The sequence below is a fragment of the Pezoporus wallicus genome, unplaced genomic scaffold, assembly GCF_028554395.1.
Source record: "Pezoporus wallicus isolate ANWC-B61680 ecotype Strahan unplaced genomic scaffold, APGP_CSIRO_Pwel_v1 contig_3952, whole genome shotgun sequence".
Taxonomy (NCBI): Eukaryota; Metazoa; Chordata; class Aves; order Psittaciformes; family Psittacidae; genus Pezoporus; species Pezoporus wallicus.
In genome coordinates, this window is record NW_026635034.1 from 671,407 (window position 1) to 689,407 (window position 18,001).

The window sequence follows — 18,001 nt, forward strand, 5'->3', positions numbered from 1 at the left end:
CTGAAATACAGCATAAATTCTAGTTACCCATGCTCAAGAAGGATGCATGCAAATTGGAGCAGAGGGTGCAAAGAGGACTATTACAATGATCAAGTAACTGGAGAATTTCTAAGAGGGAACTAAAAGAGTCTGCTTGTTCAGTCTACCGAAAAGATGGCTTAAAGGGACACAGATACAATTCAGGAACAGGGGATGTCCACAACAGCTGTATAAGGATATATACATGTAGGGGGTAACCCAGGAAGAAATGGCTATAAACTGGCTTTGAGTTCACATAATGTGGGAATTACAAGATGTTTCTCACCACTGGAGTACACATTCCTGAAATGACCTTCCAGCGTAGAAGAGGGGAAAAACACCCCCAAACAAAAAACTTTCTGCATGCTCTTTAGTATTAAGATACGTGTTCAGATTATGAATGCTACAACGTAACATGACATGGTGGTCATGGACAGCAAAGCGGATTTGATATTCCAGGAACATGTTAGATTTACAAGTAGCCTTTTGTATTGTCTCTTTAAGGGCCAGGAAGATGGGAAGAGATGAGACTTTGCCATCCAAAAGGATGACACCAGTGAAGAGGAGACTTCACGATATGAGAAGAAACTTCTGGAGATAAGAGGTAACGAAGTAAGTATCTCAAAAAGATAAGAAAAAATTCAGTTCATATGTACGTCATATCTTGAATCTGTTTTAGGGAAAGATACTTTCAGCTGAGAACTATGGCTAAAAGAATTGATTTTTCTTCATTCTAAGAGCCCACTTGCCAGCAGTAATACGTGCTCTTTGGTTTTCACTGGAAATACATCTTCACATCAATCTATTAGAAGTTCAAAATTTCATTGTCTATGACATAAATCAGCTATTAGTACCCATACAGACCACTGGAAACAGTTCCGGTTTTTACAGACTTATTTCCATGAGAAAGGAAACATGAATAAAATTGTAAAATAACCTGGCAGTGTCTGGGACTCAAATCTTTGTGCTTCATATACCAAAAAAAAAAGCAGAATTTGCAAAAGGCCAGATAGAAAAAAAGAGAAAACTAAACGAAACCAAAGCCATTAGGAGACATTGCAAGAGGAGACAAGGTAGAATCATTTGAATGCTCACCCAGAAAATCATTTTTGCAAGTTTGCAGGAAATGAAGAGCTGGGAAGGAGCAACTCAGAAGCAGCAGAGATTTTTCCCAGCTGGAAGGATAAGTATTGACTGTATCATACCCAGCTACAGCATATTATACCCTCAACTTCATAAAGGCATAAAAACTTTCCCCAACATTATAATAAATAAGCCATTAAAAATGGAATAATTTAGCAACTACCACTTAGTCCCTGAGCAGGGTACTAATGATATTTTCAGTGCTGCGGCAGGGCATGTTACCTGCTTCTTAATCCTAGATGGAACTTTTCAGGAAATTAGTTTCTTCACTGAAAAACCTCACTTCAAACTGACCACTGCTACGTGTAAATTCTAATAAAACCTCCGAAACAGCAAAAATGCTCAGAAAAGTCTAGACACACTTTCAACATTTTTACCCATCTACTTTGCTATTTCTCTCTACACAATATTTTCAGTTCAAATATTGCTGAAGCACATTAAAAAATAACATGAAAAAACCAAGCATTTTTGATATAGGTCAAGCAAAATATTTCTGATAACCCAATGCACTTTAGAGGGGGAGGGTTGATTCTTGTGTGATATATCTTTTTTTCTCCCCCAAATATCAGAAGTGTCAGCTAAATCTCATTTTATAATTTCTTTTCTTTAATCTTAGTTACTGGATGAGAAAAATCAGTTATTCAGCTGCTCTAACAGCAACAGTTGGAGGGACAGAAGGGGAGATTTTACACTGCTGGAGTTTAGACACCTAAACTGGCCAATGCTGCTTGTGCTTAGCAAATAATAATGATGAAATGAATCTTCTGTTGTCTAATGGATGCCTGAGGCCAGTGCTGGATGTCTGTAATAGGAATGCTATCAGAGCTTCGCAACAAAATTAGTGGGCAGTAAGGCTACATACACAATATATATGTGTATACAAATAGGTATATGAATATACAAATAGGTAATAGGTATATATAATTGTAGTCAAATTATCTGAGTATATGAACACACTCCTGCTTTGAAATGGTGTTCCCTATTACGAATGTTCTTGCCGATTTGAAACCTCAGCTAAATATTACATTAAGGAGTGTTCTTTAATGACAGACATAGCAGGCAGCTACACTTATTTCTTTCTGCATTGACATGATAACATTATCTCCCTGTAAAATCTCGATTCACTTTTAAGGTAGCTGGAATGGCTACTGGTGTGTAAATAAGGAAATGTAGGGCTATGCTGTATAGTGCTGCTGACTACTTACTGCTGTACGAGAATAACCTCATGCAGTTGGATTCATTTTGCCCATTTACATGGATGTGCCTTGGATGGGAAATGTCACTGTTCTGCCTTGCCAAGCACTGCAGCTCCTGCTATGGAAACACAATGAAACCAAACAATTAGTTAGAATTATTGCTCTTAAAGAAAACTGATTTGCTTGTCTGTCTGTCTTCTAAGAAAAACTCAGTTACCGTATACCATCAACCTTGGCTTGACTGGCAGTGATTTTCCTGGGCTAGTCTGCTGGGAACCTTAAATGAACACGAGCAATTATAAACCCAAAGTCTTCAGCAATTTGTAGGCATTATCTCAGGATAATTGCCCTGAAATGTTCACGTTGCAAAGCAAAGGTAGATAATTTAAAAATCCATCTTTCTCTGTCTGCATTACGAGTTGGGCATAACACTCTTCCCTCCTACAGGCCTTGTAGTAGTATAATAAAGCTTTGGAATTGGTCCTTTGAAAATGTCTATTGCTCTCTTTTAGAAAGCAAAGAGGCCAAATCTGAGTTTAAACTTTTCTGGCTTTATTATTTTTATAAAATGAAACCTAAGTCATATTTTCTAGCACAAACAGAGAAAAACTGGAATATTAAGAGTCAAGGGAACAAACCTGCCTTGAGGAGCTCTGCACAATAACATCCGTTGCAAGAAAGCTTTCCTGCTCCCTGGGTAAAATGAGCACCCCTTAGAAGCAAACACTGGGTCTTGGCCTCCTCATGGCTGTCCATGCACTAACAAAGCTTCATATTTTCTGGGAGTTTTACTTATGAGCTCAGCTTCCGCTCTACAACTGGGAAAAACCTCCTGAGAAGTGCTGAACGTTTCTCTCTTCTCATGACTCACACAACTGCCTCATCTGTAGGTGGTTTCCTCAGTTCCTTGCCCCCATCCTACTGAGCAGCCAACTGAAATGCATTCAGTGCCTTACTGATTTAGAACAGGTCTTCCCTCCACTGCAAGGCAGGAAGACTGTTTCTGGTTTATGAGCAAAGCAGAGTGATCTCTGAGCTCCTGCAAAGAACTAGCAGGAACAAGGATGCCTGGAATGAGGAGGAACAGAAAGGTTCACACCTCCAATTTTTTTTCTTTGGCAGCTTTTAGGGAAAAAAACCCATCACTGTTTTCTTGCTTTGACATAATTAAACTACACCAAAACCCCTCGGTGAAACTGGACTTTTTCAGAGCCACAGTTTGTCTCAGTGAAGAATGAACAGTACTTCTGAAAGAGGAAGAAGAGGTCCCAAGAGCAGAAACACTTGGTACAGCAGGTCCCTAATACCTGTACCAGTACTCCAATTTATCAAAACCTAACAAGTCCAGCTTAGCATTTTCCAGGGAATTGTTATTAAAAATAAAAATCAGCAAAAATTGAAGCTGCATAAGCTCAAACAAAAGATCGGGTAACAGAAAGACCATCTAAAGGGGGCATTTACTTGAAGAAGAATTCAATGAAGTAACTGGTATGTTGGAAATCTTCAATGGATGCTTTGGGTATTCACCCAGTACCCTTCAATTTGGAGTTCTTAATTTCCTGTACAGAGTATGAGAAAATTCAAGGATAACACTGTGCTCAAGCAAATACCCCTGCAATATTCTGAGTTCCCACAAATTCTGTTGAGTCTTGATTGCACTGGTCTTGGGAGAAAACTTGAATTTGAAAGACTGATTCAGTTCATTCCACCACTCACAGCTCATCTGTGAACACCATGAGAAAATTGGGACTTCAAAACTTTCTGCCTTTTGCATCCATATCCCTTTCCTCTTCTCTCCCTCACTCACTCCATTTTTCACGCTCAGCTTATACTATAAAATTGCAAAGTACCAATGTTGACATGCTCCATCAAACCATTTGGGAGCCAGTAACAGTCACACCGGCTCACAATTACATATTTATTGAGTTTCCTTTTGAAGCAGGACTTGCTCTCGGGCAGGACTCCATTCTGTGCAGTGGTGGAAGACTATAAAGCATGATAGAGTACAGGGTGTCACCAGCTGTGCCAGACACATGGCCATAGCAGACCAAAGGGCAGCAGACACGTATTCTCTCCAGTACTATCCATTGTCCACATCCTCTTGTATTTATAGGTCCTGGAGAGTTGGCTCTTCTTAAAAACAATCGAGGCACAGAGAACAGGGGAGAGGAGAAAAGGGGAGGTATCAGCAAGAGGGCCAGCTGAGTGAGGTTGGTGACCTGATTTCAAGCATACTGGGGGTACTCTGTGACCCCTGTAATTTTACTGCCTCCTGAGTTATCACTTGTGATTTTCAGTGGAGTGAAATGATACATCAGGGAACAGTAAGGATTCCAGCAGCCCACAGACAGGCAGAATACAAAATATCTACCAAAACAGCTGCCATACCTCTGGCAGAGATATGTGTTTAATCCTCTTGAATGGAGACTCCAACTACCTATCCAGATCCCCCAAGGCTTTGTTAACTGAAAATGCTGGAGAAGGGACCTAATGTTCACAGCTCCCCAGGCTTCTGTAACATAGCCCTCAAGGAGATAATTCAGATTCAAACCTCCTCTCGGAAGTCACAGAATGGAGCCTGTGCCCCATGAAGACCTGTTTTCCTTAATGACCATACAAGAAACCCTTGCTTGCCCCACCAACCAGCAAAGGTTTGTGATCTCAGGTAGTTTAGGAGCACCACAGTGCCTTGGCAGAGACTGGACCGTCTCATTTTAAAGGAAAACATTCATCAAGAACTTGATGTCAGAAGGAACCTTTCCAGGAAGAGTAATAGAAACAGGACACATATACTCTCTTTTGGGTGGAATTTCAACTTGCACAAAAAAAAAAAAAACAACAGTTTTCTGCAGTGTCTGACAAAGTCTTTAAGTTCATCATGGCTACCTTAAAAAAAGTAAAAGAAGGTATAAAATTTAAAATATATGCCACAGTCTCCTTTCAAGTTAAAAAATGGTACCTTTTTTAAAAACTAGTGAAGTCCTATTTCATTTCTTGTTGGAAAGGGGAAAATAGTCTTTATTTCAAATCAGTTGAAAAGAGCAAAAGGTAAAGTGACAGAACAGAGAGGGTTATATACACTTCCCTTTGCACAGAGAAAAATGCATTGAAAAACTTTAACCAAGACACTTCTAGCAAGATTTCTTGCTTCAACTGAAATGCATTTTCTATTTTAAAAGTTTAGGCAAGGAAGTTTTGACTGAGTGCAGTTTTCACACACCTTTCAAAAACTGCTACAAGCTGAACATGTAATTCCAAATCACTCTAGAAAAAGTCCTATAAAATTATTATCAAATAAATACAATTGTATAGTAATGACAGGAAACCATCTGTGAAATTGACTGGAGAATTAGTTCCCTGATAGCAAATGCAGACGGCAAGGCAAAAAGTGCTGTAGAAGTTTGTCCCCTCCAAAATGTGAACATTTTTAATCATTCAGTGAAAGATTTCTTTCTTTCTAGTGGATTAATGTGTGAAGAGTCTCTGCACCAAAAGTGTGTGCTGAATGCCTTATAATTTTTAAAGAATAAATTCAGTCCAGTGATGGCTTCTTTCTTATTCAAGTGTTTGTAACAAGAGTATTATCTGAATGCTGAGCTTGCTGACATGCTCGCTAATGAATGCTATTGCGAGGCAGTTTGTAACACGGGCACCTGTTTCATCCATTCCCCTGTTTTTCCAACAACAGATTCCTTTTGTTCCAGCCATTTTGTTCCATTTTGTTTCACACCACGTAACAGCAAGTGGCAAGAGGCCAGGTCTGAACCCACGATCTACAGCTCACCTAGGATGGTTTAAGCAACTCTGATGGCCTAATGCTGCCCACAGGGAGTAATTGCAGGGTCTGAAAGGAGGTGGAACAGATTCTTTCATGTCCCACACAAGCAGAAGATCAGATGCTACTCTACAGAGCGCAGGCCATGGGAGCCGTCAGGCATGCAGCTTTATTGCAGTAGTTGGCCCTTCAGATTGCAACTAAAACCAAGGTTGCTAATACAAATTTGTGTGAACTTTCCCTCCCTCCTGTTCCCTCCATTGGCCTTACAGAGCCTTTTGGCCATTTCAAGTTAGAGCCTTAGGGTTTAATTATTAGTATGACAAGGAGAGCTTTCACAGAGGTGAAGGGAGAGTGCAGAGGTGAAGTGGCTGGAGACATCCTGCCTCAATAGGGCACAGGCAGCAATAACGCTTTCCAGTTTCCCAGCTTAGCTGGCTACGCTTTCACAAAACAGCTGGCCCATGGTCCTCATCTACCTTCCATCTCCCAGCTCTTTTTGGAGGGTGCAAAACCGCTTTTGGGCCAGGGGCCCCACTGGGATTTGAATATAGAAGCACTTATAGTATATGCAAGAACACCGTGGGGAGCAATAGGGAGCTTTTTATGTGCATACATGCATGTGTATACATACACGTGCTCCCTGGGGCAGAAACCTCTTTAAGTTCTTTCAACCTCTTAGTGCACCTTTCTGTTTGGATCCTTTAAAAAGGATCTAAGACTTATGCTTTAGAATTTGGCATAAGATAAGAAACAATAATCAACATAATTAGTAGGCAACTCTCCTGTCACCCCTACATGCCATTTTACACGCTACTTGCCCTTGCAGTATTACTGTATGTACCAGACAAACCCCCACTATTTCATTGCCTTAAACAGGAAAATGTTTTCAACTCCCCTACGCGTTCTTGCTTAGTTCATGGCTTGATTTAATTTTACAAGGCAAGAGCTGGAACAATTATCTGATTCTTCATGTACAGCAGGCTTTCAGTGGTCATTTCTGAAGTTTTACTGGTTCATAACCTCTGTAATCAGAAGACCCAGTTTAAAAAAAAAAAAGAAACTAAGTGAACAGGCAGGAATCTGTTCATATTATCCCTTCCTAGCTGTCCAGGCTTTCATCCTCTTTTCTCCCACACATGCCCTTATTGCTCTGCTACTCACCCACCAATGAGGGTCTGTCAATGGCAGTGAGAGGTCAACATCAAAGCACTTTTACAGCTAGCAGCTTGCAGCTAATGCTGGCATTATGGAGAGAAATAGAGAGAGAGAGAGAAGCATAGGGATTGAATGAATGGCCCTCTCATATAGAAAGAGACCGAAGAATAGAACAAAACCTCCTATTCTCCCACTCTTTATAATACTCCTGGGCTGAGTGTGCGTATGTGGTACACAGCTGAGTTTGAACTGCATTAGCACTCTTTCAGTTTACAAACAAGAGGCCTAATTTAGAAGAAAAATCTCTTATCTGATTATTTCTTTGTGTTCACCCATGTGGTAAAAAATGTCTGTACAGAGAAGGGAGGGGGGCTATAGAGGTGGCTTATTAACTTCTTTGGCTGTATCAGGATTGGGAAGGGCAATTGGGAGATCATTATTCGTCCATAATTTTCAGACTCAAATTCAAAAAACTAGTAAAACAGTCCCTAAAAAAAAATATATATATTTCAATATGGATTAGTACTTTTCTGAAGGAGTTGGAAAGACTGTGGGTCAGTCCCACACCAAGTGCATGACTGATGCTACTCTTATACCCTGCCCACACAAAACCCCAGGAATTATTTCTGTCCCATGCAATTGACATTGAGATTGGATGTCTTCCTATATAGACATTATGGCCTGGGTACAGTGAATTTCACAATTTGATGAAATTACCGCCTCATGCTAGGTGGATAATTGTAATCATCTCTCCTGGCTCACCAATCTATAATTCTGCAGGGGAGGGGAAGGGGATTCAAAGCTTGTTATGACTGTAAAGTTGTTACCCAGAGACTCTAGCAGTAGGCTTAGGGATGAATATTGTTTCAGGATTGACAATGAGTATTATACTGTTTTTTTTTCTCCCTTTCTGGAGCCTGGGACATACCATCCTTCTGGCATCACCTAGGTACATCATTTAACAAATTTCTGGTTCCTATGGGGAAATTAAGTTTTAGCAACATCTTTGATCTCTTCTGCACTTTTCTAATGACAAATCAAAGTTGCAGTATTTATCTTTCACTGCACACCTTACTCTTGTAATAAGGAGCCTCAGGAAAAAAGGTGCAAAAAGAAGTTACACTTACATCACATCTCCACACACTAAGCTATTCCTAAAAGATGGAATGTGATCTGCTTGAAGTGGTCAAAAGCTATAGGGCCTTTGGGGGAGAGAAAGGCAGCTTGAAAGAAATACTGGGAGGGAGGTCACTTCGGTTCTCACTTTCACTAATGCCCGAGGTAGTCGCAATTGCCATGGAAGCAGACAACTGGATACATCACCAGCACACGTCAACGCAGTCCAACACCTCCAGAACCAAATTCTCTCCAAATGAGGAATTTCTGACAGCAAGAGCTCGTTCATATATACGCTTCAGAAAACTATTTTTACATCCATAACCAGGACTTACGTCTACCCAAGCAGTGTGTGTGTGTGTGTGTGTGTGTATATACATATATATATATGTGTCATCCTAACTGAAAGTCTTTACTCTGCACAGATTTACATGAGGGGTAGCTATGGGGATACAAGTGAAAAATCTCAGTGACTTTGAAAGTTTCACCATGTTTTTCCACTTGGGACTTTGAGATCACAGAATGGTTGGAAAAGTAGATACAAGTCCTAGATACTGAAAAAACCCTGATCTCGGAGACTAACGTGAAGGAAGTATCAGTGATCTTGGAAAGCAGCTGGATTGGTTTAGAGGAGGCTGTATTTGCTGGGGGTTTTACCTCTGCGTTTTCAGAGACAGACCTTCCAAGTTTGACATGTAATTAATAATAAGACTTGGCTTTCAAGCATAAATATGACAGAGAACTTAACCATGCTAATATCCACTACTTACTGCTTAAAAATATTCACTATGAGACAAAAAAAACATAAGTAAACCAGAGCATAAATATGTCTGTGACACGTAACTGCAGAATGCTTTGAATGCCTTTTGAATACTAATGCTTTTCTACTTTATTGCATTTTTTATGTTGAGTTTTAAGTATTATTTTGTACATTTTTTAATCAGAAATCAACATAATCAGCAATAGACAAGTTCATCCAATTTTTCCCCTGTATCTGCTCACAGGACAGTATTTAACAGGGTACTTAGGCCTGTAGTTTTATATGTATTTCAAGATAATGAATGTGCAACTTAGCTTGCAATGTATTTTAAACAGAAAACACTCTCAGTAACCTCAGAGAACTGTGTTCCTACCATACGGGATAAATGGGAGAACTGCAAGTCCACAAAACAATGAAACAAAGGCTGCTGGATCGAAACTGGTGGCAATTGGTGGATGAAAGAATGACAGCACAGGATCTCCCACCTACCTTTTCTGGGAGCACAACACAGCCATCCCTGGGCTATGAACTGAAAAGGCTGAAAGGATTAATTGTACTACTGTCCTTTGAGGGTAAACTGTATTGGCTCTTTGAGCTCAGTAGAAGGAGAGCAGATAAAGGATAGCATTATTATTACTACTACTGTTTTACACACTCAGTTGAGGCTAAGCCCGTCTATGTACATCTAATGGTTTGAAGTCTTTGCCACAACATTGATCTGTTTTGAAAAATCCAAACAGGAGCAGTAGGAAGCAGTTTAAGCAAGGAGCAGCTAAGGGGGCCAGTATACCAACTCAAAACTTTTATTTATCTTCTTGAAGATGGCTGTGATAGTTCATTAGTTAGTGCATGTTCATAGCTGTAGACTGTTTCAGACAGAAAATAAGGACATAAATATTTAACCTTTGAAAAGGATTTCATTTACTGAAATTCCAACTTTATGAACTAAGGTTATAAATTACTCTGATGCACTGCAATCAGCATACTATAATGAGATCACATGAATGGTCTTTAACCTTTGATTGTTTAGAAGTGCAGATATTCATTTGTACTAAGGATTAGCTATGATGAACACTGAAATGAAGCTGAGTATCATCAGGCACAGGCTTGTATAGAATACATCCCTCAAGTGAAAGTAGTCCCCTCTCCTCCAGTTTCTACCCTCAAGATTCCTTTCATTCACATTAATTCAGTTGTTGTCTGTCAAAACACTGAAAGGGACACAGATTTCAAATTTATCTGTAGGGATTCTGTAATGCTAGAACAGGGCTTTTTCACTATGCCAAAAGAGATCTCCTGAGAGGGGTCTGCTCATGCTATGTACTTCTTAAGCAATTGTATTAAAACACCATGTGTAAAACACATATTTTAAAGTACATTCTCCCCCACAAAAGTATCTGCAATATGGTGTGATGCACAGAGCAAATTCAAAAGTTTCATCTTTCAGGGTCCTTCCTTGGCATTTTTCTTGCCATTCCAAAAGATGCCTGGTAGTGACTGGGGGATAGTAATTCTTGCTGGTTTTTGTTCATCGATTGTCTAAGCAGACAGCTTAAAAATGATATTGAAACATTTCATAGTAATGGGTGGCACTTCCAGCCTTCTGAAGGCTTCCAAGCCATCCCTGGATTAAATCTTACAAGTGGGACTTTGCATGTACCACTAAAGTAAACCACTTACTCCTGTATCATTAAACCCTTAAATGCAGAAGGTGAATCACAGGCTGGTTATGTGACCTGTGCAAAATTTACAGAAGATGCAGAGCAAAAAGATTAAAGATCATAAATGCCCCAAAGATGCTCTTCAACAAGAAGGCATGCAGGTACTGTTGCTTTGCACAGCTTCACTTGTCTTGAAGCTGAAAGTATTTGCTGGCTTTGCAGGTTAATGCAGTATATTTTACTGACCTGTTTCATGATGACACAAGTGCACTTTCAAAATTACTGATTTTTGTGTGAAAATAAGCAACTGTTCCACCCAAAAATACAGCAAAGGTCAAGAGATACAGAAACATTCTTGACCAATCATTCTTTTATATAGAAAAATATGAAGATGGGCATTTTTTTCCCTCTATTTCTACTCACTTAAAACTTTGTGCTCAGGATTTGAACCCTGTCCTTGAGAAATGAAAAGCTTCTTCAGTATTTATTGATATTAAAACTAGCCAGTGTATGCTGCAAACACTGAATTTTTTGTCCATTAGGAACATCTGCCTATTCCAGGAGGAATATCAGAAAACGTGTCCAGGCAGAAACACAAGTTGAGAAAGTGTCTGTGGCAGCGTATGAAATAACCACAACAGGATAAATAATAGAATATTTACCATGACCCAGTAAGTCTCCCTCACCATGGCAGTGTGGGGCAGCCTCTCCAACAACATGCTTCCAGCATTAAGTCATGCTAGTGGTGTCAGAAAATGGTTTATTGTAAATTATGGCCTGGATTGCCATATATCCACTACACCTCCAGGAATCTGAACTCTGAAGTCATCTAGAGGTAGGGTTACAACTAGAAGAAAGGATATCTTCCCTGGGAGATAAAACAATACAGCACTTCTATGCTTTACAGATGTAGTGAGAAAAAAAAACATTGGAAATGGACAGCAAGCTGGGGAAACTTTTCTGAAACCAGAAAGCTTTTTCCAGAAAAGTCAATTAAAAAGGCTCATTTCTTGAGCATTAATACTCACCCTGCCCCTCCTCTAGCATTTAAATTGTAATACAGAGCCTGTTTCTGATTTTCATTTAATCCGCTCTTATCACTTGGATTGAAACGTGCACAATCTTTATCATCTATTTGATTGCCATGGTGTGGACTACAGCTTGCTCAGAGCATGCCAGCATGAAGAAATGTCAATAAACATGGCTAAATCACACAATCATTTTCATAGTGGTCTTCCATTAACCTGAATATCTTTCCCAGGCCTGCCACCGCCTTCTGATTGCAGAATTTGGGGCACCCACAATAACAGCTATTCCTGTTTTATAGGAATTGCCTCACCACCGGCCAGAATTACATGTGAAGAGACTGAAAAGCCACATTCCATATGAAAGGTAAATAAATTAATAAACAGTGAGAGCCAAATTAAGATTTTCAAACCTATAAATTTTGATGTTCTCTTTAAAACAGATTTTCTTTACCGAGGGAGGAGGGAATTTACTTCACATTTAGGTTTCTCTCTCCCCTTCCCCCTCCAACCTCCATTCTTCTCAACTTCGATAAAGCCGATTATTGACTGAAGTAGTTAAAAAGCTCCATGCTTACCCTTCGACCCACCTCTAAATATTACATGGCACCTCTATGGCACAATTGTAGTGAACTGTCCCCTCTTACAGTATATATGGAAAACCTGAGCGATTTCCCCAAAACTACACAGGCTATTGGCATCAAAACTTCTAAACAAATCCAAAATCCCCGTATTAAGCTGCACCCCATTTTTCTGGAACAAAGCCACTATGCATAAGTTTCCCCAAGGAAATAAATTACAATTAAATAAAAACTGAATGAATGAGGGAAGAGAAGCCTAAATATTAAACTATACATGTTGGAAGAGAATACAACTTTCTGGCTGATTCCACGATGTCTATAAATTACGGCATAATGTAATGTATCATGTCTCAGATACAAGAACAGCATTGAAAAGAATAATTTAGTTTCATATACACAGAGTTAATGATGAATTACCATTTCCACGTTTCATCATTCACTAGTACATATGGCTGTAATTCAGGAATCATGACAGTACGAAATCTATTACTCTAAGAAAAGATTTGTATCAGACAATTATCTTGATGGTTCCTGTCTTGTTCCAGGAGTAGCAACGTATTCAAAGAGCTCGGAGTTATCTGCCAGCTCTGGAAGTTCTTAGATACTGGTGAACCTCCCTCCTCCATAAGTAAAAATACAGACAAAAAACTAACGTTATTTTTATATGTAACTTAAGAATGCTCACATTCCCCTTCCTGTTCAGAAAGGCTGCAGTAAAGCACTCATCTAACCTATTCTTCGTGTTCTTTCAGGAGGATACCATGAGCTGCCTTTTTGCCTGTGTTTTTCTTCAACTGTTGTGTGTTACACAGTCGGTTTCTGAGGCCCTGGCAGTTCTCTGCACAAAGTAACCAACCTGCTTGTCCAAAAGCATTACATGATGATGTTACAAAGTGGACCCTGAAGGTCATTAACTCACAGTTTAATGTTGTATGGGATAGTAATTTTTTTATTTCCATACTTTATGTATAACTATAAACAAAAAGAAACCTCCAAGTTAATGCTTTAATCCCTGAATATGATGCATATATTCATAAAGGCCTGTATCAAAAGCCATTTCTTTCAACAGAATATGAGTAAATATATTATACACCATAGGGACATGGAATAAAGCCATGAAATATTCTAATCCTGAATTAACTGTTGACTCATTGTGCAAGCTTTCCCATGCCATTTAGCCTCCATAAATCTAGCTATGAGACTTCAATGAACACAAACCAAATTACGCCCAAATCCAACTGGGCCTATCTGGTTTCTGTCATGGTTTGACATCACCTGCTTCCTTTTATAGCTCAACTTGCATTAGCAATCCATATCCAAACTCATACAATATCATCTGTGCTATAAAGTCCACAGAGAAGAGACCCATCTCTCTAGTTTGGTTTTTCAATACTCACTGAAGCTCTTCCTGAGCAAAAATGTTTCAATACCAACATGCATCTTGATATTTTGATCCTCTACCCTGCACCAGAAGGGAGATAGGAAGTTTTTTTGAATGTGGTCTCAATTTCCATATAAATCTTTTCTTCCTGGACGAAGTATGAGAATTAAATGTGTTTATTGACATTGTCTCGCTCATTTCCAGTGTCTTATCTAAGAAGTTATCAGGGAGTCTGTCAGATTCCTTGATTAAATCATACGCCTCACTTTTGTGCCTGTTTTCCCCTCAGTTGACATCCTGCCCTGAATACAAGCTTCTGCTTAGGGCTACCTCTTCCTCATTCAAGCTGTCAATCCTAAATTTATCAAACCCCAAGATGTGGATATTCTTTTAACCTATTTATCCACACTAGATAATTCTTTATTTCTCCCCAGGGAATATTTCTGGGAAGCTTTTCCACTCTTTTGTCTGCTTATTAGGCTTCAAGGTTGTCACATTTATGCAATTCATTTTTATTTCTGACTTTCACTTCTTCCAGGAAATGACAATTCAGTTGTTGAGTTCTGACTCAGATAAGACAATGTCCACAGGATTTGAAAGCTCTCCTGCACAAAGTACAGAGGCTCCGTCTTAAAGAGAGCATGACAGTTATTTTCCGTAGCTGAACATTCTGCTTTTCCAACAACTTTCCTGATTCCCTTCTGACTTACACTTGATTTTTTTTTTCCCTATTGCTGTAACTTGCCACTTTCAACAGTATGACAGTCAGCTGATGATGGGAGAACTGCGACCTTCATAAATGCCTAGACCTGGAGACAATCTCCACAGTCTTGGCCACAATTTAGTACTTAGAAAAGCATATTAAAACATCACGCATTAATAGACACATTAAAGTCAGGCCTCCATAGTTGAAAGAAAAGGTGAAATTACTCTCCTTTTACTGTTTGTGTAGTAAAACACAGCTGGAAAGATGCAAAAAGGTTTGACCATTATCCCCCTCCTTGCTGTTATCACTTTTCTGCTTTTAATGATAATCTTGGATTAAGCCATTCCCCAATTCAAATCCAAACTGGATCCCAGTTCAGGTCTCAGCCTACCTATCAAATATGGAGAGATACAATTAGTAAATCAATATGATTTAACCTGATCTGTCCATTAGACAACCTTACAAAGCGAAATCAGTGAAGAAGGGATCCATTTATCTGAGGAATCCAGGGACATTGCATGCACTGCATCAGGAATAAATCCGTACAAGGGTGTTTTGCCACAGGAGTTTTCCTTCCTGTCTGGAAGAGCCTGAAGCCCTACCAGTCTTTCATATAACGTATTACGATCCCAGAATACACCAATGTGTCACACTGTAAAAACACTCCCAAAAGAACCTTAAGTGTGCTACAGACATGAAAGTGAAGAAAAAGCGAAAGAGCTTTTGGGATCCATATGTTTTTATATGTAACTGTACCTTTCTCATCTGGACTTGCATACAGAGCTACAATAAGCAGTTCAAACAAGCTTTTGTACCCAAGCTATTGCTTACAGTGCTTCTTAAAGTGGCACTTAACTGTTATTTACATTTTCTCAATATATTAACTATGGAACAAAATAGGAAGTCATAAGAAAGTGAGCAGGAAAATAGGATTAGAAGGTAAAGCACGGACTGAGGAAAAGGTTACAGCCTGTTAAGTGATAGGCAGTCACGGTCATGTGCTGAGTTAGCCCCGGTCACTCCCATAAAGAGCATACACACACATGGCTATCACAGATCAGCAGCAGGAACTTGTAAAATCAGAGCCTTAATTCCCAAACAAATATGTCTATCATGCTAAATGGTAGTAGGTATGTGCCAATACACTACTGTGATTTTAAAAATTCATTTGAAAGACTAAAAATAGCTTCTAGAATACATTAAAAAAATGTGTTTCTACGTTGTTCTTTGACACCCGTTATTTCACTCGCAAGAATGTTGCAACACCGTCCATCTTTATGAGATTATAGACCACAGAAAACACATGGGGAAGACTGATTCTCTTTACATGAAGGCTTCTCTGCACCCATCTGGCAATATAAATAAAGCTTACTAGCGAGGATAGATGACACTCAACTCCAGGCCCTTTACACTGCTAGACTGGCGCAAAGCAAAAAAGCCGGTGTCTAGTGTTCGTCTGACAAGCAGCAAATCTATTTTTGCTTATAAAACCCTTGGTAGATCATTAGAATAAAAAAAAACAAACCCCCAGATACTTGTGCGTATTGAAGGAGAGGAAGCTGAAATAGCGCTGAAGACTGTTGAATCTTCCAGGACATTAATAACCAAGAACCACTAGAAATAACCATGGTAACAAACAGTAGCTAAGTACAGTACAATCACCCTGATTACCATAGAATTAGCACAAAACAAATGTTTATTTTTCCTAAATACGTGTATTATGATGATGATGATAATGTTAGTAACTACCCCAAATTACAGAGTATTTGCCCAAAATGCCAATGGCATTGCACTAAATGCTTTGCTCTGCACTTGTTTTCAGACTTCCTTGTAGTAATTTGTGTAAGAAGTGTATTTATAACAGATTCTTTCCTCACTCTTTTGCCCACCCTGCTCCCCCTCCCTGACTCTCCATCAGCTCCACTCATTTGAATATCTGTTGGATTCATTGATCACTTCACAGCTGACCACACCACTTTTCTGACATCAGTCGTTGCAACATTAACCTTTTCATAAGGCTCTCACCTAGCAGAGAACACAGGCTTGATTTTAATTCACACTCAGGGATTGTGTGCTCAGGGAATTATACTACAATAAATGAAAATATGAACTTAAACCAACAGACCATATGCAGGGTTGGGTTTAAGCACACCGAGAGGAAAAAAGGTACTATGTTAAATGAAGTAGAAATGTTGGTAGCACAATGGGAGGGACTTGTGTTTGCTTAGTGTGAGCCCCTATGTGCCTAATCCCATTTCTTGGCTTAATTCATCCTGCAAATTATTCTAGGATGCCATCTGATTCCTCTCCAGAATTTCACTTCCACTTCGCCATTGCTCGTTTGCTGGATCCTGCTAAGCATGTCTTGGAAGTTAACATGGCAAAAAGTCCTAGTTGCTGTTTTGGCTGGGCTAGTCTACCTCCTCGACAACCAGAGCACCAGCCAAACAAGCACTAGGAATGACTGGCTAAGCTGTAACATTAAAACACATCTTTGGCTAAGATACTGGTCGCCTTCATTTAGTTAATTCCTACCCATACCCCTGGATACTTGCTTCTGCTGCTTAAGTATATTTTAAATCAAGATTCACTCCATGAACATTAAGAGGAAAATAAATTATTCTTTGAAGGCAAGTAGGGTCTCTGATGCAGCTGAGACCTAGCACCATGCTGATACACCGAAGAGGAAGCCCACTGTACAATGATGGGAAGGAACAGCTGGTGAAAGAAGAAATTTCATAAGAAAGAAAGAATTCCATAAGCCCTGGTTCTTCCTAAAGGAAAAGTATTTTGGAACTGCCCCCTTACAGTCCTCTATTAAATAAAGATATCCTTTAGGAAATGACATAAACTTCAGTATAAGCAAAATATTCCTTGCTATTGAAGGGATCACAAAGAAATTCTAGTAACACAGGTCTACTGGATTATCAGTATATTAGGGCTGGGTAACAGTTTACGTTTTTCCTTGTAAGTTGAATGGTCCCATTATATTGCCAAGTGCAAAAGAGTCCCCACTAGGAAAGAATCCAGCCCAGAGTCACATGTGGTTCTGCCACCTGGAACAGTGAAGCAGGGACTGACACTGTAAGGATCCTGAATCCACCAGTTCACTAGAGGACTGATGCAAAGCTGTTGAGTCTGGCAACTACAGTGTAGAATGAGACTGTCACACTGATTGACAGACATTTGATGGACCTGATCCCCTTGTCATTCACCTTATGGTGGAACTGCATTAACTACAACATAACTACTCCAAATGCATACTCGTGCCAATGAGAAGAAAAAAAACCCAACCAACCCAAATACAACAAAACAGGAGGTTTTACACACAGCCTAGGGGAATGGTCAGTTGACATGTCTGAAACTCTGCTGAAGTTAACAGAGCTAGTCTGGTTTACACCACCTGAGAGTATTTTACATGCATACATATTATATTACGCAGCACATATTCTATAGTTTTCATTACTCTGTACCCATTTCT

The 18,001-nt window shown here is 39.4% G+C and overlaps 1 long non-coding RNA gene across 1 annotated transcript in view; it reads right to left on the reverse strand.

Moving 5' to 3' along the window:
• Window positions 1-2,246: 2,246 nt before the first annotated feature.
• The window catches only part of LOC130603156 (uncharacterized), a 40,061-nt gene continuing 24,306 nt past the window's right edge, over window positions 2,247-18,001 (reverse strand). The window contains exon 4 of the long non-coding RNA XR_008973084.1: window positions 2,247-2,475. This is a non-coding gene — a long non-coding RNA (uncharacterized LOC130603156). The remainder of the gene's footprint in view (window positions 2,476-18,001) is intronic.